The 20,107-nt window shown below is 46.0% G+C and overlaps 1 protein-coding gene across 1 annotated transcript in view; it reads left to right on the plus strand.

Moving 5' to 3' along the window:
- Nucleotides 1-20,107, plus strand: part of ELP4 (elongator acetyltransferase complex subunit 4) — a 371,722-nt gene that overhangs the window by 333,029 nt on the left and 18,586 nt on the right. The window lies entirely within an intron of this gene.

Genomic DNA, 20,107 nt, shown 5'->3' on the forward strand with positions numbered 1-20,107 from the left:
CAGGTAAATGATAGAAATACAACACTAGTAGCTACAAAAATGTTGGCTGGCACAAGCTGTTCACTTAACAAGGTTAAATTAAAGCTGACACTGTAGAATAACAACTGGACTAATCAAGGACACAGAAGACTGTAGGTAGCCAAATTACAGTCTGTGGCTTAATTAATAGTGTCTGAGATGACATAACAGAATGGAATAGAATTTTGTTTGGTAGATCAGTAAACAATGTCCCTTTCATAGATCTTCAGCTGTGTATTATATGTCCACTTCTCTTATACTGTGTATATGAGGACAGATACAATTATCATATTCATATTTCACTTTATTAATGCACAATTGTTTACTATCTGATTTTTCACATTGATCTCAGCAGTATTGCTCTATGTTAATAAAGAACTGTAATAATTATCTTTCGTATTGCACTTGTAAGGAGTAATTATAAATACCCAGATGCTGGACTAAAACTCCTGTGTTCATCTTCAAGGCTTCTGTGCAGTCCCACACTGGGACTGCCCACGACCAGGCCACCTATGGAGAAGATTTCTAGAGCTTTCTAGAAGACTAAAAGTGCCCCTCCTCCCTTTGGTGTTTTCCCTCCAAAAACATCATATGACCAGGAGGAGAGGCGCTATTCCTTCAGTTCTCTTTTTGCCACCACAGAGAGAGGATCTCCATTGCTGCTCAAGCCTCTTCAAGATGCTGGAAAGCGCCAACTTGATTAAAGGCACCTGCTCCCTCCCTGGCACCCTCGAGTCCAGAGGTGTGGCCTGTCAGAGCCTCCTCACAATGGCTCCATCTCCAAGGCTGTGCTTTTGTGCCAGCCTGATTAAAGGCACCTGCACCCTAAATTCCGAGGGGAGAAACCTGGAAATGTGGCCAAGCCCTTGATTTCAAGGCTCTTTCCCAAAAAGTTTGCCTTCATGTCTGTCTGGATAAAGGTCCCTCCCTTCTTGGCTGTGTCAGCTGTGAGGGGAGACACCTGGAAGTGTAGCTTAACAGAGCTCTCAGTTCCAATACTGAGAGAGTTTTTTTTTTAAGGCTTTGGCTGCCTGTCAGCCTGAGTAACACCCCCTTTCAGTTCCAAAGCTGGAAGATTTTTTTCTAAAGGCTTTGGCTGCCTGCCACTCTGCATAATGACTCTCCACTCCCTTTTGCTGTGTCTGTTCTGAGGGGACACATCTGGAGGTGTAACTTAATGGAGGCCTAGGATCTGAGGCTGAGAGGTTTTTCCCCAAGGCCTTTGAAAATGTGCCTGCTGACTCAAGGAATCCCTCCTCTTCCTGGGCTGTTCTTGGTTCCAAGGTGCAGTTAAGGTTGCCAGATAGCTTCCCCCCAAAACTCAGGGCCTGCTGCTCACTTTTATTTTTAATGGTTTCTCATGCATGCAATAGCATACACACACTCCCAACCCTAGCATGATGACATCACTTCCATGAGTAACATCATCACTGGCACTCAAGAGGCCAGGAGGGCTGGATGGCCAACTTTGCCCCAAGCTTGCAGGCCAGGTTCTTCCTGGGTACACAGGATACTGGGTAGAGGAGCAGGCCAGCCTCTCTCTCATCAAGCCAGCCTCTCGCCAGGTGCACAGGATGCCAGAAGGGTAAGTGGACTTCTGGGGAAGGGAGTGGGCTAGCCTCTGGCAGGACAGGCAGAGAAGCAGGCTGACCTTTCCCCAGGTGCACAGGACTGCAGGCGAGTGAGCTGGCTGGCTAGCTTCTCCCCAAATGCACAGGACACCAGGCTGGCTGCCTGGCCCAACACACAGGTGTCTGGGTTTTTTTACTCTGTTTCCACTGGACAGTCCCACAAAAAAAGGACTGTCTTGTGGAAAAACTGGACACCTGTCAACCCTAGGTGCAGTCCCTGGAAGCAAGAGTTAATAGAGTTAACACAGTGAAATGGTAGCCTCAGAACCATCCATATAATTGGTTGTTGGGGGTTTTCCGGGCTGTATTGCCGTGGTCTTGGCATTGTAGTTCCTGACGTTTCGCCAGCAGCTGTGGCTGGCATCTTCAGAGGTGTAGCACCAAAAGACAGAGATCTCTCAGTCTTTTGAGAGATCTCTGTCTTTTGGTGCTACACCTCTGAAGATGCCAGCCACAGCTGCTGGCGAAACGTCAGGAACTACAATGCCAAGACCACGGCAATACAGCCCGGAAAACCCCCAACAACCATCGTTCTCCGGCCGTGAAAGCCTTCGACAACCATCCATATAATTACTGGGGCTCCTCAACTGCTTTGTTTTAACAGAGACGATAAACCTCTACATCTCTAAACACAATGCTTTCTAAAGCCAGTTTCTTCCCTGTCTGTTCCATGCATACTTATTTCCTACTAGGTAATGGTGTTGGCTCTTCCCATGGTTCTCATCCTCATTGCTGTAAGATTCAGCAGTCATTTAGGAATGTGCAAAGGATCTTTTTTAGTTAACACAGAGTAACTTTATTCAGCAGAAACAAGGAAAAGAACACATAACCTAGCACAGACTTTCCCTAGCAGTCCTTCAGCCAGTTTTCACAGGCATGAGTAAAACCTGGATTAGAACTACTCCAGATTGTACTATCCTGGCATTAACATAAAACATGAAACAAACTCCTCAGCATTAAGTTTGCCACTGCTAGGAGAGAGTTGTCATTGCAATTGTGTTCATCCAATCTCTGGGATCATTCCTGTATGACATCATTTCCTGTATGACATCATGATGCACAAACTTTCATTAAAAGTATAAATTGGCAAATTTATACTTCATTCCAATGGTCATCGTTGTTGTTGTTGATTGTCTGCAGATTAAATAGCACTTCATCTCTAATTCAGGAGCTGTAGAGTGTGAATGCTATAAGCTGATGGCCTATGTGGGAAGCAGAATTCTCCTGCAACAATGTTTTTCTTTAAGCTGCTAATCAATACGTCATTATCATCCTTTGAAGGGAGCATGACAAATGGTTTAACCCCAGCCTGGGGCATAAAGAGTACTGGCCAAAGTGTTATAAATTGAGACCATTGAATATCTCCAATAGCAATTGCCTCTTTGTATAAGAAGACTAGCTTAATACCTGTGCTTCGCTACGGTATTTAACTACTTTAAATCCAGTTATAATATTTATGGGTATGTAACAGTTTTGGTTTGGGGGGGCGGGGTTGAGTTGGTTTTGTAGTATAATAGGATAGTACTCGAGCTTCACAAAGGTGTTTGAATAAAGCAAAGTGTGTTGATGCCGAAAATTGATGAAGTGAATTTCGAAATGTAACATTTATTGAAGAGATTTTTAAAAGGAAAAGATTGTAGTGCAATAAATAAATTAAAAAATACATACAACCATTTTCTACTGAAGGACCTCTTTGTAGACCATATTGGTGGTTTTCCTCTCAGGTGCTAGGATCACCAGGCTGCTGGGAGAGCTCACTCTGCAGCAGGCCACATAGAAGTGCCCATGTGAGAAGCAATCCTCCCACAAGTCAATTCCTGTCAGCTTCAGTGTCTGACCCTGGGACTTGTTGATCATCATAGCAAAGTAGACCTTGAGGGGGAACTGCAGTCCCTTGAACTCAAAGAGGTTATCTGATGATATGAATGGTATGCGTGGTATGAACACCGACTCCCCTTGAGCACTGCCAGTGAACAATGTGGCCTCGATGACATTCCTGTGGAGGGCTTTCACTTGCAGTCTGGGTGGGTTGAGGTTCCGGAGCAGCATCACTGGAACCCCCACTTTGAGGAGAAGCTTGTGGACTGGGCCGCCAGGAGGATTAAGCGTGTTGAGGAACTCCACATAGGTAGTGGACCGCATCATCCATTGAGTTCACAGATCTGTACTCCATTTCTGCCCCTTCAAGGGAGTTACATTGTGTTGCATTAATGATGGCAGACTTGTCATTATTGGGGGTCAGAATGGCACACTTGGATTTCTGATGAGGGGCCACAGATACGATGCCTTAACACACGGTAACCACATCAGCTCGAGTTCCCCTTGGGACTACTGGCAGAGTCTGCCAGAAGTCTCCAGCCAGCAGCACGGTGACTCCCCCCATCACTCTCTCGTTGCCCCTGACATCTTTGAGGATTATGCTCAGTGCCTCAAAACACCCCTTAAGCACCATGGTGCTCTCATGCCAAACAATGAGCTTACAGTTCCACAGCACTTGGACCATGTTACTTTGTTTTGAGATGCTGAACAGGGGTGTTTCTGCATGGATGAGGTTAAGAAGCAGCTTGAAGGTAGCGAAGGATCATATGCTATTCCTGAGTGAGCCTTGACCTTCCGTGGAAGTAAACACCTCTCTACTCGTCTTCCAGGATTGCTTTGCTCATAGAGAGACTCTGCTGCTCTGTGTGTCAGAACTGTGGCTAGATAATGTCCTTACTCCAGACTACCTTCTGCAATCAGACAACAGTCCATTGTTTCCAAAAGGTTTTTACTGAAGAATTAGTTCATTATAGTCCACTGGCCTGAATACAATATCCAGGATGGTACATATGCATTGTTACCAATGACAGGCAAAGCATGAGGTACAAAGTAACAGATCCCAGTAGGCCCAACCTCCCCCCATCGTTCTCAAAACAACCCCTTTGAAGCTAGGAAAGCGAAAGTTCTTCAAGGCCGGTTCTTGGTGGAACAGCAGTAGCCAAAACAATCCTTCTCTGTGAGATAGCTGCCTGGGAACCTTGGCACCTGTGAAGAAAGCACTTAAACACTGAAAGGATTAAACATGGAGTCGGTTAGGCAAGGATATACATGAAAGCATTCTGAACCTGACACTGTGCCCCCTCTAAGATGCCCCCCCAGGCTTATGTGGGTAGCGAGAATGGAACGCTTTAACTAATCTAGGAGCATGAACATGTACAGAATTCACCCACTCATCAAACCCAGAGTCAAAGTCTTTCCACCTGATGAGGTAAAATAGCTGATTTCTTTTTATTTTAGAGTCCAAGATTTGTTGTACTTCGTAATGAGTTTGATCATCAATCAATGTTGGAATGGGAGGGGCACGGATGTGCCACTGGTTTGCAGGAGGAGTTTTTTTTAACAGACTAACATGAAAAGTATCGTGTACGTGGCGCAAGTTTTTTGGTAAATCCAGAGCAACAGTCACTTTGTTGATTACTTTACGAACAGGAAAGGGTCCAAGAAATCTTAACGCAAGCTTACGGCTGGTTTGAGTCACTTTCAGATTTTTTGTGGAAAGATAAACAAGGTCGCCGGGTTGTAAATCCCAATCAGCCGCATGGTGGCGGTCGGCGTATCGTTTGTAATCCTCTTTGGCTTTGTCGAGATGTTTTTTAATTTGAGTCCATTGGTGAGCAGCTTCCCCCCACCATTCCGTTACGTCTCTGGAAGTTGCAGTAGGAGGGGGGAGCGCTTCGAACGGGAAGGGTTTGAAGTGGAAGCCATAAACGACTTTGAATGGAGTTTCCCCTGTTGAGGCGTGCACGCTGTTATTGTAAGAGAATTCTGCCAGGGGGAGCAAATCGACCCAATTATCTTGTTGGAAATTGTTATAGCAGCGAAGAAACTGTTCTAGGATTTGATTAGTTTTTTCAGACTGCCCGTCGGTTTGCGGATGATGGCTTGAACTTAGACCTTGTTCAATATCTAGCATTTGTAAAAGCTCCCGCCAGAAGTTGGCAACGAATTGTCCGCCGCGATCCGAGATCACCTTAGACGGAAAAGAATGTAATTTTACAATGTTTTTCAGAAAAATATCCGCCAGTTTTCTAGCTGAAGGTATAGTGGTGCAAGGTATAAAGTGTGCTTGCTTGGAGAATAAATCCACTACAACCAGAATACAGTTGTGACCTTTGGAGGGGGGTAAATCAGTGATAAAGTCCATGGATATTACTTCCCATGGTCTGCTTGGTGTTTCTAGCGGTTGTAATAATCCGGGAGGTTTGCCCTTGCGTGATTTGGCACTGAGGCAAATGGGACAGGATGCTACATATTGGGAAATGTCCTTACGCATGCCTGGCCACCAAAATTGGCATTGTACTAAATGAAGCGTTTTTAAGTAACCATAGTGTCCTGCTGTAGGGGCATCGTGACAGCGCTGCAAGACTTCTTTTCTTAAACTGTCGGGAACATAAAAGCGGTCCCCCCAAAGCCATTCTCCTTGTTTCGATTGTTGCAGTTTGTCTTTGGGCACCTTTCCCCCCTCCTTTTCCACTTCAGCTTTCAGCTTTAACCTCCATCCCTGATCAGGTTGAGGGGGATGAGCAGTGCGACTGCGCATTGTTACCACACCCCCTAATTGCGTAGGGGAAAAGACGGTGTCTATAGTCTCCTCCCTTTTGCTTTTGTGTTGGGGCATGCGCGATAGGGCATCAGCAAGAAAGTTCGTTTTGCCCAGCAAGAAGTTTAAAGTGAAATTGAATTTGGAAAAGTATTCTGCCCAGCGCAGCTGTTTAGCATTTAGCCTCCGAGGGCTGCGGAGGGCTTCCAAATTCTTATGGTCCGTCCAAACCTTGAATGGATAACGGGCTCCCTCTAACCAATGCCTCCAGGTAGTGAGGGCTGCCTTTACAGCAAAAGCCTCCTTTTCCCACACGTTCCAATTTCTCTCCGCTTCAGAAAACTTCCGGGATAGGAAGGCACAGGGCTTGAGTTTTCCGTCCTCCCCCTTTTGCAAAAGTACGCCCCCAATCGCGGTGTCGCTGGCATCGACTTGCACTACAAAGGGGCGATTTTCATCGGGGTGTTGGAGGGTGGGTTCGGAAACAAACTGCATTTTGAGGAGATCGAATGCCTCTTGGCATTCTCGTGTCCAGGGCGATTTGGCACTCGGCTTTTTGGCATTGTCCCCCTTGTCTTTAGTTTTTAACAGTTCGGTTAGGGGGAGTGTAAGTTGAGCAAAGTTGGCAATGAATTCCCTATAGAAGTTGGCGAAACCTAAAAAGGATTGCAGTTCCTTGCGAGTAGCAGGAGTTTGCCAACTTTGGATTGCTTGTACTTTGCCCGGATCCATTTTTAAACCATCTTTGGAGATGCAGTAGCCCAAATAAGTGACTTCTGTTTGGTGAAATTCACGTTTCGATAGTTTGATGGGCAGTTTGTTACACATCAGTGTGGTCAGAACCTTTTTTACAAGATCTACGTGTTCCTCCTCAGTTTCTGAATATATTAAGACATCATCTAGGTAAACCACCACTCCTTTGTACAAAAATTCATGTAATACTTCATTAATCATGGACATGAAAACCGATGGGGCCCCAGCTAAGCCGAACGGCATAACTAAATATTCAAACTGGCCGAGGGGCGTATTAAACGCGGTTTTCCATTCATCCCCTGCTTTGATACGAACGTGGAAGTAGGCATCTTTTAAGTCTAATTTCGTAAAGATCTTACCTTGAGCCACGACGTTGAGAAGGTCTCTGATGAGCGGGATGGGGTATGCGTTGCTGGATGACACAGCGTTAAGTCCCTGAAAATCAGTGCACAGTCTTAAGCCCCCATCCTTCTTTTTGACGAAGAGCACTGGCACAGCGTGCGGGCTGTTTGCAGGTCGTATAAATCCTCTTTGGAGATTAGTGTCAATGAATTTGCGGAGTTCTTCTCTTTCGTTAGGGCTCATGGGATACAGGCAGCCCTTAGGCAGTGAGGCGCCCGGTAAAATTTCTACAGCACAGTCTGTCCTCCTATGTGGAGGTAGAGTATTGGCCTCTTCCCCTGTGAAGGCTTGGAGGTAGGCTCTATATTGTTTGGGTATTTGATTAATTTCTTCCTGAGTGAGGAGAGCTGATTCTTTGTGGTTAGGATCGTTGCCCCAATTTTTATCCCAACGGTGACTTTTGCAGGCATTGTGGCTGAATGTGATGCTTCCTTCTGTCCAATTTATATAGGGGTTGTGGTCGCACAACCACCGGCTTCCCAGGATCAAGGGGTATTTGGCAGTGGCACTAATGACGAACGATCTTACTTCCCAATGATGCCCCATGCCGGTTACGACCGGAGTGGTTTCAGTAGTGACTGGGTTCATATTGGTGCCGTCCATTTGCTCAAAGATGACGGGCGTTTCCAATTCTTGTACTGGAAGCACTAATCCATTCACCAAGGCTGGAGCGATAATGTCTCTTGAGCAGCCTGAATCTATCAGTGCTTGCACGCGGATGTGCATTTTTCTATCTGGATTCACTAATACTACAGGTATGAAAAGTATGGACCCTGGTGGTCTGTTCAAAGCAGGAACGGACTGAGGTTTGATCTGCCGTTTGGGTCTTTTTACGACAGATCCATTTCGTTTCCCAAAGTGGGACTCTCAGGATTCTCCTCCCCGGTTAGAGCTGTTGAATCATATTCCATAACTTCCTCCAGCTCTAATCCTCTCTCGGGGAGGTTTTTTCGAGGAGCTCCTCTGCCCCTCGCTGACCTGGGAGCTGGTGTTGGGCGCGGTGGTGCCGAGTAGGTTGCGGGAGCTGGACGTCTTAGTTGGAGCGGAGGTCTTTGCACAGGCCGGTACGGACATTGCGCTGCAAAGTGACCACTTTGGCCACACTGCAAGCACAAACTTTGTTGCCATCTAGCATCTCTCGCTCCGCGCGTAGCGTATCCAGCCCCTCGGCCTTCTCGAACGAGAACTGAGGAGCGCCTTTGGCCCGTGGGCTGTTGATGTTGTTCCACTAAACGAACTTCTAGCATGCGATTTTCTACTTCGCAAGTTAACTGGATCCATCCTAACAGCGTAGGAGGGTTATCTTGCATGAGAGCTCTATCCAACAATTTAGGATTTAATCCCTGTTTGAATAAGATGATTTTGGTGGATTCCTCACACCTTGGACATTTGGCAGCAAGCTGTCGGAATTTTGTAACATAGTCTCTAGCCGACATGCTGCCTTGCCGAATAGACTGCAATTCAGTCCGGGCCCTAGTTTCTTCTAGGAGATCTTCATATTGGGCTCGGAGCGCGTCCACTAGCCCTTGAAGTGTATTCAATTCGGGGGCACCAATATCATAAAGTCCTACATATCAGTCTGCCGCTTTGCCTTGAAGTCTCGATCCGAGGTGTTCGATTTGACTGGCCTCACTTCCAAATAAATATCCCCATCGATTGAAAAACTGTACTGCTTGTACCCATGGGAAGTTCTTGCCTGGGGGCTGGTGCCGGCAGCGGGTAGTATTCGAGTGGGGGCTGTTGCGGTGCGGGCGGTGGTGGTAACGGAGGTTGTTGGGGAAGTGGTTGAGGACGAGGGTGACGAGGAAGGGCCCCGGGAATCGACCGTGGTGGGTGTCCTCTCGGAGCCGGTAATCTAGGTGAGGGCTGTCCTGGCGGCGGCCGGAATGGCGTGGGTAGGACCGGCGTATCGCGAGGCCCCATCCCACCGGGCGCTGGCAACCGAGGAAGGGGAGTCAGTCCTTGGGGCACCGGCTGTAATGGCGGTGGATGCGGAGATGCTGGTTGGAGAGGAATAGGGGTGCCTCTAGGAATTGGTTGATTCGAAGTCGGTGTCCCACTCGGCTGAAGAGGAATAGCGGAGCCTCCAGGGATTGGTTGACTCGGAGTTGGTGTCCCACTCGGCCCCGGTGTCTGGAGTGGTTGAGGAGTGGTGCCCACTCCAATGGAACTCGTCACCGGGATGAGAAGCGGAGTAATCCCACTCGGTATTACTGGTACTTCCTCTTGAGAAGTTGGCGGTGGTACCACGGGGGAAGCTGCCCCTGTCAGGCGCTTTGGTTCGTCCCCTGCACCTTCCCCCCCCTGTAGCACCTAGCTCATCTGGGCGAGGATCTGTGGGGCATGGGTCCTCTGGGCAGGGATCTTCGGGTCCCGGCCCAGCTCCTGTTTCCGAATCGGTATCCCCGGTTTCGTCGGGTTGCTGTGGCCATGGTTGAATCGGTCCCTCGGGCCGTGGGACGATACTTTGTAGTGCAGACAGACTTTGAGCGATATCCGGGTAGCCCGTCGGCGGCTCTCGTCCATCTCCCACTACGAGTACTGACAGCAGGTGGACCGCATGGGCCAGACTTTCTTCCATGTTCGCTAGTCTGGACTCTAAAACTTGAACTCTGTCTGAGTTCCCTACCTCTTGTTCCGTATTTCCCGTGGCCTGCGAGGTCGGCACATACTCAGCATGTGGTCTCGTGGCTGTCGCCCTTGGCCCAGGTAGGGGGTCTTCTACGGCTTGCTCTTCTTGGGATCTTGCGGCTAGAATCCCCTTTGCTAAGCCGGTGACCGCAGAAATCCCGGAGTCAATCGCAATAGTCCTGCTTTGCAGTTGCACCCAATGGTGCTCACTTACATCCGCTTGCCCCGCTCCCGGGGTGACTTCTGTGTAATCCCAACTTAGAACGCCATGGTGGGATGCCTCCCACTCTGTTTGCTTGGCTGTTCTATTCCAGTAAAGCCACGGCTGGCTACCGGTATGTTCCGGAATCGCTTCTAAACTCCGTCGGCCGTCCAGCGATGATTGCATGAACATTATGCTGGCCCTTCGTTCTCTCGTCTCCCGAGGTCTTGCGCCCCACTGCGAAGGAGTGGGCATAGAAAACAGGGGTTCGGCTGTAGCTCTGGGCCGATTATCCACACTGCTGGGAGCGATGGTGTAAATAGTGGTAACAGAGGAGCCGTTCCCTCTTGGTACGGGTCCTTGAGGTTCCAATCCTTGAGAGCCGGGAGAAGCATACGGGTCAAACAAAGGGTCCCTGATAGGGGCTGCTTTGGAGTCCGTTTGATCCGGCTTAGGCATTGGAAAGATGATTGGTAACAAAATGTCAGAACTGTGGCTAGATAATGTCCTTACTCCAGACTCCCTTCTGCAATCAGACAACAGTCCATTGTTTCCAAAAGGTTTTTACTGAAGAATTAGTTCATTATAGTCCACTGGCCTGAATACAATATCCAGGATGGTACATATGCATTGTTACCAATGACAGGCAAAGCATGAGGTACAAAGTAACAGATCCCAGCAGGCCCAACCTCCCCCCATAGTTCTCAAAACAACCCCTTTGAAGCTAGGAAAGCGAAAGTTCTTCAAGGCCGGTTCTTGGTGGAACAGCAGTAGCCAAAACAATCCTTCTCTGTGAGATAGCTGCCTGGGAACCTTGGCACCTGTGAAGAAAGCACTTAAACACTGAAAGGATTAAACATGGAGTCGGTTAGGCAAGGATATATATGAAAGCATTCTGAACCTGACACTGTGCACCTCAGGTTGATCTTGCTGGTACTTGGCCACTGCTGCTCGGTGCACCACAGGAGTAGGATGTGCATATTTCTTTGCCACATCTCTAAGTTGCCTCCTCCTTCTAGCGTTGGTGTATCTTGCATGACGTCTTCCAGAAAGCTTCTTGGGGGCAGTAAGAAGTGATGGCTGCGAGAGGTGTTAGGTGGATTTGGACTGAGGGGGGGGGTGGTGTGGTGGGCGCTTTGGCAGGTTCATGTGAGAGGTTCGCATTGAAATGGCCCTAGAAACATTGTGCACCGTCTCCCCATGAACATTTAAAAAGTCAGTTGCCATATTGACTTTTATATAAAATCCCTATTTAGGAGTCTTGTACTTTCTTGTACTTGTACTTGCAAGTCTTTCTTCAACTGTCTGCAGTTTCCTTTACCTGATCTTTACCTCAGAACACAGAGTTCCGCAGCTGACCAATTGGGGGGGGGGGGTTGCAAGTGGGCAGGAGCCTGCCAGCCACACAGGAAAGCCAGGCTCCACAGGGAGATTGGCAACTCTAGAGGCTCACTATGTAAAGCACTGTGTTTTGTGTGTTTTCAGGAATTTATGATTTTGGCTGCTGAAGAAGCTTAATTTTGTGCGAAACGGGATAAAGTATAGCCTGGCAAGCCCGTTGCCATTTTCCCGTCGGGAGTAGCCGAGAAACCCCAGTGCTCTCCCCTTGCTTTCTGTTTTCCTTATCTAATTCCTGTGGGAGTAGCTGAGAAATTTGAGTACTCTCCCTTTGTTGTTTTGTCCTCGCTTAATTGCTGTTGAGAGCAGCCGGGAAATCCGGGCGCTCTCCCCTTGTTTTCTTTGTCCAAGGCTTTTTTTGTGCCTCTAACAAATACACTTGAAGCTGTTCTATACGGTCTGTTGACTCGTTTTTCGACGTCTCTCCTTTTTGCTGTTTTGGACCGTTCCCCTCTTTTTTCTCCAACTCTAGAGGGGAAGACTGAGAGGTATATTTTTACCTCAGGACGCATTCAGTGACTTCCAACAGCAACTGCATACTGTTTAGAATGTTGGGGTGATGACCAATCAGGCCACCTACTGAAGGACCTCTTTGTAGACCACATTGGTGGTTTTCCCCTCAGGTGCTAGGAGCACCAGGCTGCTGGGAGAGCTCACTCTGCAGCAGGCCACATAGAACTGCCCATGTGAGAAGCAATCCTCCCTCAAGTCAATTCCTGCCACCTTCAGTGTCTGCCCCTGGGACTTGTTGATTGTCATAGCAAAGCAGACCTTGAGGGGGAACTGCAGTCTCTTAAATTCAATGGGTTTCTCTGATGGTATGCGTGGTATGAACCCCAACCCCCGCCCTCCTCGAGCACTGCCGGAGAACAATGTGGCCTCAATGACATTCCTGTGGAGGGCTTTCACTCACAGTCTGGTGCTATTGCAGAGTTTGGGTTGATTGAGGTTCCGGAGCAGCATCACTGGAGCCCCCACTTGGAGGCCCTCCTAACCTCATCTGCTAGTCCATTCTATAACACGGGGTCCCCAGCAGAGAATGTGAGTGTATGGGTATTTATTTATTTTGCCCATTTGCACGGTGGCACCTGTAAAAGACCCTGTTCAGATATGTGAAGCTGCCGTGATGAAGTGTAGAGAGGTGGTCGAGTAGATATGTGGGACCAAGGCCATGAAAGGCATTATGTGATAGCCAGTATAGTGAATTGAGCCTAGTAACTGATGGGTAGCCAGTGGATTGACTGCAGAATGGAAGTCTATGCATGCTCTGAATAGTTCCAGAGCTATGGTGTTAAGTTTAGAAGTGGGTCCCACTTCAAAATCTGAGATCACTGCTCTTAAACTATAACAGGTACCATGCCACGTGTTACTAAACAACTCAAAATGTTCATATTTATCCCATTATTATAAGAGACTAGCAACAAATAGAGAGAAGGAAGATGGTCCTAGTGGATGAAAGAAATCGTCTTGAATCCTCACAGGGAGCAGTTCCATCTGTAATAAACTCTGTCCCCAAAATTTGAGATATACTAGCAAATAGCAATGCCCTGCTAAAGTTTAATTTTAACCCAGAGGCTTGATTAGCCTCCTCAAATGGCAGTGTCTTTTCTGTTGCAGTCCAGGAACTCTGGGGAATATCCTCCTTCAGGAAATTTGCCTGCCCTCATTGCCCTTCCACCTTACCACCTAACACCTTTTTCTTTTGTTCTGCCTGTATTGCCCTCGTTAGATTGGTTTATTCCTCTGCATTGTTTGTTTATTTGTGTTTAAATTGTTAATTTATATTGTCAGTTTTAATTGCAGTCCTTTTTGAAAAGTGGTATAAAGATGGTGCACAATGTTTCTAGGGCCATTTCAATGCGAACCTCTCACATGAACCTGCCAAAGCGCCCACCAAAGAAACACAAAGCCCATGAAAAGTAGGAATTTTTACACTCATCACCAGCAACAGGGTTGCCAAGTCCCCCTACATTAATTCCAGGGGATGGGGGAATGCTGAGAAGGAGGAGGAGCAGCAATTGTTGCTCTGTGCATGTGCGCGCTCTGCAGGGCTTACTTACAGCTCAGACCAGAAGTGACAGTGTCTTAGAGAGGCTAATACCTAAAGAATTGGACCCTCTGAAACACCATCACTTCCAGTCTGAACTAGAGTGATGTCTTTTCAAGCCCCATGGAGCACACACATGCTGTTTCACTGCAAGTTCTGCCTGCCTCCTCACACCTCCCCACAACCACCAAGTGAGTGGCAGGGGGAGGGGCAATCTCTTTGGGAGGCCTATGGCCTTTGTTTTGATTCTCCATCATTACTGGAATCCCCATACTGGGCTTCAGGGGGTTACTGAGGGAAGAAGTCTGTGAGAGGACTGCATTGTGAATATCCTGGCACACATTTTTCGTTAGATCCAAGCCTTTGCCTATATATTAATGGCAAGAGTAAGAGCCCTGGTAGATCAGACCAGTGAACCAGCTAAACCAGCATACTTTTTCACATAGTGTCCAGCCAGTTGCCCTGGTTGGCCAAGGAACAGGACATAGCAGCAAGCCCTTCCTCTGATGGCTGCCTCCCAGCACTTGTATTCAGAGGTTTGCTGGTATAGTAGATAATGATATAATCTAAACTACTTCATATGGTTCTTGTGAAGATAAAATGAGATAATCGTATATGTATATCACTATTCTGACCTTACTGGAGGAAAGGCAGGTCAGAAGTGAGACACACAAATTTTAACCTCAATTTTAGTGCTGTGTGATCAGATTCATCTTTTCAACTGAACATTTAATTTACAAACAATTTCCATAAGTTCATGTTTCTTGCCTATCATTTTTTCTAGACTGTACGTTTGAGGGAGACAAAACTCCTACATATGCAGGATGTGTCTGTCCCACAACATGTAAAGATTAACATAATTAAAGGCCATCAAGACCTTGGTATCTATTTCACTAATTTAGACATTTTCCAAGTATTCAAATTGATATTTTTTAAATTATTCATTGGCGTTCTATTACTCCTATTTCTACCTTTGCTAGCAAAATTTCATAGAACAGTGAGTCACAAGTAGGAGTTTGCTATTCAATATATCTTGTCCAAAAATATACCCCAAAAGTACTTTATCTGTATTTTTAGGTATATTCAAGAATCCTGATCAAATCCGGCATTCTTGGATATACCAATATTGACTTCCTAGTTAATTCTGAATATACTCAGAATGTATTGTCGAAGGCTTTCACGGCCGGAGAACGATGGTTGTTGTGGGTTTTCCGGGCTGTATTGCCGTGGTCTTGGCATTGTAGTTCCTGACGTTTCGCCAGCAGCTGTGGCTGGCATCTTCAGAGGTGTAGCACCAAAAGACAGGGATCTCTCAGTGTCACAGTGTGGAAAAGATGTTGGCAGGTCATTTATATCTACTCAGGAGGGGTGGGGTTGAGCTGAGTCATCCTGTAAGAGTTTCCCAGGGTGTGGAATGCTAATGGCGGGAGGCTTCACTGTTTCCTGAGGAGGTTCTTTTGCATATGGATTGGTGCTTGATGTGCTAATCTTCTCTGCAGGGCTATTGTTGGGTGTAGAGTGTTTTGTTAGCCTGGTGTTATTCAGAACTGGAAACCATGCTCTGTTCATTCTTAAGGTTTCTTCTTTCCTGTTGAAGTTTTGCTTATGCTTGTGAATTTCAATGGCTTCCCTGTGCAGTCTGACAAAGTAGTTGGAAGTGTTGTCCAGTATTTTGGTGTCCTGGAATAAGATACTGTGCCCTGTTTGAGTTAGACTATGTTCAGCCACTGCTGATTTTTCAGGTTGTCCAAGTCTGCAGTGTCTTTCGTGTTCTTTTATTCTTGTCTGGATGCTACGCTTTGTGGTCCCGATGTACACTTGTCCACAGCTGCAGGGTATACGGTGTACTCCTGCAGAGGTGAGGGGCTCTCTACTGTCTTTTGCTGATCGTAGCATCTGTTGTATTTTTCGGGTGGGTCTGAATACTGCTTGAAGGTTATGCTTTTTCATAAGCTTTCCCATCTGATCAGTAATTCCTTTGATATATGGCAAAAACACTTTTCCTGTAGGAGACTGTTTTTCCTTGGTTGTTTGATTCATCCTGGGTTTGATTGCTCTTCGGATTTCATTTCTGGAGTAGCCATTTGCCTGAAGTGCGTGGTTTAGATGATTAATTTCCTCATTGAGAAAGTGCGGCTCACATATCCGTCTTGCACGATCCACTAATGTTTTCATTATGCCTCTTTTCTGTCAGGGGTGGTGATTGGAGTTTTTGTGTAAGTACCGATCAGTGTGAGTTGGTTTCCTGTAGACCTTGTGACCTAACTGAAAGTTTGCTTTGCAGATGACCAAGGTATCCAGGAATGGGAGTTTTCCCTCGATTTCTTTCTCCATTGTGAATTGTATGTTCAGGTGGATGTTGTTGAGATGATTCAAAAACCCCATCAATTCTTCCTCCCCATGGCTCCAAATGATAAATGTATCATCCACAAACCGAAACCATACACTAGGTTTGTGGGGTGCTGATTCTAGAGCTGTTTTTTCAAAATGTTCCATGTAGAAGTTTGCTATAACTGGGCTGAGAGGGCTCCCCATGGCCACCCCATCCATCTGTTCATAGAATTCGTTATCCCATTGGAAGTAACTGGTTGTCAGACAATGATGGAATAAGGCTGTTACATCCTCTGGGAAAATCTGATTAATAAGTGCAATAGTGTCTTTTACTGGAACCTTGGTAAACAGGGATACAACATCAAAACTGACAAGTATGTCTTGTGGATTGAGTTTCAGAGAACTGATTTTGTTGATGAAATCTCCTGAATCTTTTATGTAAGATGAGGTTTTCCCGATGTGGTCCTGCAGGAGATCGGCCAGATGTCTAGCTAATTCATATGTCGGTGAACCAATGGCACTCACAATGGGTCGGAGTGGGACTGAATCCTTATGTATTTTAGGGAGTCCATATAGTCTAGGTGGCTGTGCTTCTGTCTTGCATAGTTTTCTGTGCATGTCGGGATGTAGTGAGGAATTCTTGATCAGCGCATTTGTTAGCCTGGTGATTTTGCAGGTGGGAGCTCGTTTTAGTTTTTTGTAGGTGGAGGGGTCCACGAGTTCTTTAATCCTCTTTTTGTATTCCTCTGTTTTCATGATCACTGTAGCATTGCCTTTATCTGCTGGTAGAATGATGATGTCTGGATCTGCATTGAGGGTCTTGATGGCATTTCTCTCCTTGCGTGTTATATTGCTGGTGGGAAGCTTTGCCTTTTGTAGAATCCTGGCTGTCTCTCCTCTTATTTCCTCAGCTTCCTCATCAGGTAGATGACGAATGGCAGCGTCTACATTTGCAATGATGTCTTCCACCGGAATTCTGGTGGGGGTGACTGCAAAGTTTCCTCCCTTTGCCAAGATGGAGGTTTCTTCTGGTGAGAGTTGACAGTCTGTCAGCCTAACTCAAACAGGGCACAGTATCTTATTCCAGGACACCAAAATACTGGACAACACTTCCAACTACTTTGTCAGACTGCACAGGGAAGCCATTGAAATTCACAAGCATAAGCAAAACTTCAACAGGAAAGATATAAATGACCTGCCAACACCTTTTCCACATTGTGACACTGAGAGATCTCTGTCTTTTGGTGCTACACCTCTGAAGATGCCAGCCACAGCTGCTGGCAAAACGTCAGGAACTACAATGCCAAGACCACGGCAATACAGCCCGGAAAACCCACAACAACCATCGTTCTCCGGCCGTGAAAGCCTTCGACAATACATACTCAGAATTAACTAAGTCTATTATTCTCTAAGTCTCAAGTGAATTGGGCCAAGGGGTCTGATTCTACAGGGCCCTCAACCACTCTCCATTGTAACCTATGAGAAGGAGGGCTGCATGCTTTCTCTAGGACAAAGAAGGCTTACCCAAACATGGAGGAGCAACCACTAACCCAAAGCCTCCCCAAAAGAACTAGCAAAGGCCAACAGAACAGAAATTCCCAGTATAACCCAACTGGCTGAAATGCTTGTCCTGGATTCTGCCAGGTAGATTCTGCTGTGATTCTCAAGTTTGTTGGGATTTGTTAGTTCTTTGAGGGAGGGTTTAAGTCAGTGGTTGCTCTTCCATGTTTGGGTAAGTCTTCTTTGTCCTGGAGAAAGAATGTGATTCCTTCTCATAGGCTACAATGGAGAGTGGCTGCGGTAACCTTGTTCAGGGGCCTGTAGAATCGGACTCCTTGGTCCAATTCCCTTGAAACTTGGGGATGTCTTTAAAGCACAGGTAATCCTCATTATGCTGCAATTGTGGTGTAGTTTGCCTAAAGAAACAGACCCTCTAGCCCACCCCAAAAGATTCCCCCATAGGGAATAATGGAGGCAAATATATTCAAATATCTGGAAAAAAGCAGAATCAGAATACCAGGCAGGTATTTTTGGACCAAAATCTCAGGAATATCAATGTTTATCAGATTTCTAATACCCAAATTAAAAAAATACCAATTTCTTTTAATGCACACCCCTTGTCTCAAGACTCAGTGGATTATTCTACAGAATTGCATTTTTTCCTCATCACACACTAAGAGATCAGATCTTATCATAACAATTGACTGAAAATAGCTTGAGCTATTAGGTTTCAGGAGAAGAAGTGTAACATCACAGCATCACACGAACTCTAGATATGGAAAATTTATAGAGCATCATGATGCTGTGATGTCACTGCTGGTTCTAAAACCAGAAGTCATGACACAGCATCATCTATGCTGATTTTGAAATTTCTGCCTCCCTTTTGCTCTTAGGGATTGCCAGCTAGGGGCTCACAACCCTACTTCCCATAGTTTACTCATCATATAACTTCTCTCTCGTTCTTAAATTATGGCACTACATGTTGACTTTGGCAAGTGCCTAAACCCCTTCCCTTTCCAGGTTAATGTGAATATGGTAGCAATGAACCATTTGTAGAAAAAAGAGAACTGCATGCACAGAAAGCACCCTACTAATTTTTCTTTACAAATGCAAGACACTTTTCACTCAGCTATGTCTACTTCCAGTTTTGAAGCCTGTTGTGGGAGGGGGACACAATTTAAAAAGTCCAGAGGAGATTTGCAGAGGTAATTAACAGTCCTGGAAAGGGTCAACTATCTCATACCTCCAGCCAATTCTTCCCTGCGTCTCTTTCACTCCCCAGTTCTCATTTGCCTTAAGAGGAAAGCACGGTGTTGGGAATTCTGTGCTTTTCATGTAAGGTGTAGGACAACCTGTAGTCATTCTGAACCATGTTGGCCTGCTCTTATCTACTTCCTCACTGCTACCTGATTCTCATTCCATTCAGATTAGGAACGTGAGACAAGCAGTGACAAAGATTGTATAGCTTTATTTTATTTATTTATTTATTTATTTATTTATTTATTTATTTATTTATTTATTTATTTATTTATTTATTTATTTATTTATTTAACAAAGTGTAGCTCCTACCTTGCTGCCCTCATAAGGTCCACTAAGGCATCTAACAAATTAAAACATACATACTAAAATCACATTATAAAATCAAGTCAAACACATCAATAAGACAGTTAAAACCAGAGCTTTAAAAACATGTAAAGACATTAAAACATTTTAAACATTGGGCATGAATCATAGAATCATAGAGTTGGAAGGGATCTCCAGGGTCATCTAGTCCAACCCACTGCACAATGCAAGAAATTCACAACTACCTCCCCCCACACATACACACCTAGTGACCCATGCTCCATGCCCAGAAGATGGCAAAAAAATTCCAGGATCCTTGGCCAAACTGGCCTGAAGAAAATTGCATCCTGACCCCAAAGAGGTGATCAGCATTAGCCTAGGCATGTAAGAAAGGGCCATGAGAATTAAGCACTGATGTAACCCTTCCTACCCACCCTCTCATGATCTGCTTAGGTTCACAGAATCAGCATTGCTGTCAGATGGCCATCTAGCCTCTGCTTAAAAACCTCCAAAGAAGGAGAGCCCACCACCTCCCAAAGAAGCCCGTTTCACTGAGGGACTGCTCTAACTGTCAGGAAATTCTTCCTAATGTTTAGCCAAAAATCTCTCTTGATTTAATTTTGACCCATTGGTTCTGGTCCAAGAAGGAGAGATCACTGAGAATATGCCAAACAAAACAAAATAGTCTTTGCCCACTGACAGAAGATGGTAACAGAAGGGGACATATGAATCTCCCTGGAGAAAGGATTCCAGAGTTTTGGAGCCATGATTAAGTAGGTCCTCTCCCAGGTTGCCACCCATCTAATCTCAGAAAGCAGGGCCTCCCAAATATGACTATAGTGGTCAGGTCGGTTGATAAGGGAGTAGGCTGTCCTTCAGCTATGTTGGTCCCAAACCATATATGGTTTGGGATTGGGACCAACCATATTTAACAGTCAAAACAAGTACCTTGAATTGTGCCCAAAACCAAATTGGGAGCCAGCGTAGATGGGCCAAAATTGGAGTAATATGGTCCTTACAAACCAGTCAATACCCTGGCTGCAGCCTTCTAC

Source organism: Eublepharis macularius, chromosome 2 (assembly GCF_028583425.1).
Source record: "Eublepharis macularius isolate TG4126 chromosome 2, MPM_Emac_v1.0, whole genome shotgun sequence".
NCBI lineage: Eukaryota > Metazoa > Chordata > Lepidosauria > Squamata > Eublepharidae > Eublepharis > Eublepharis macularius.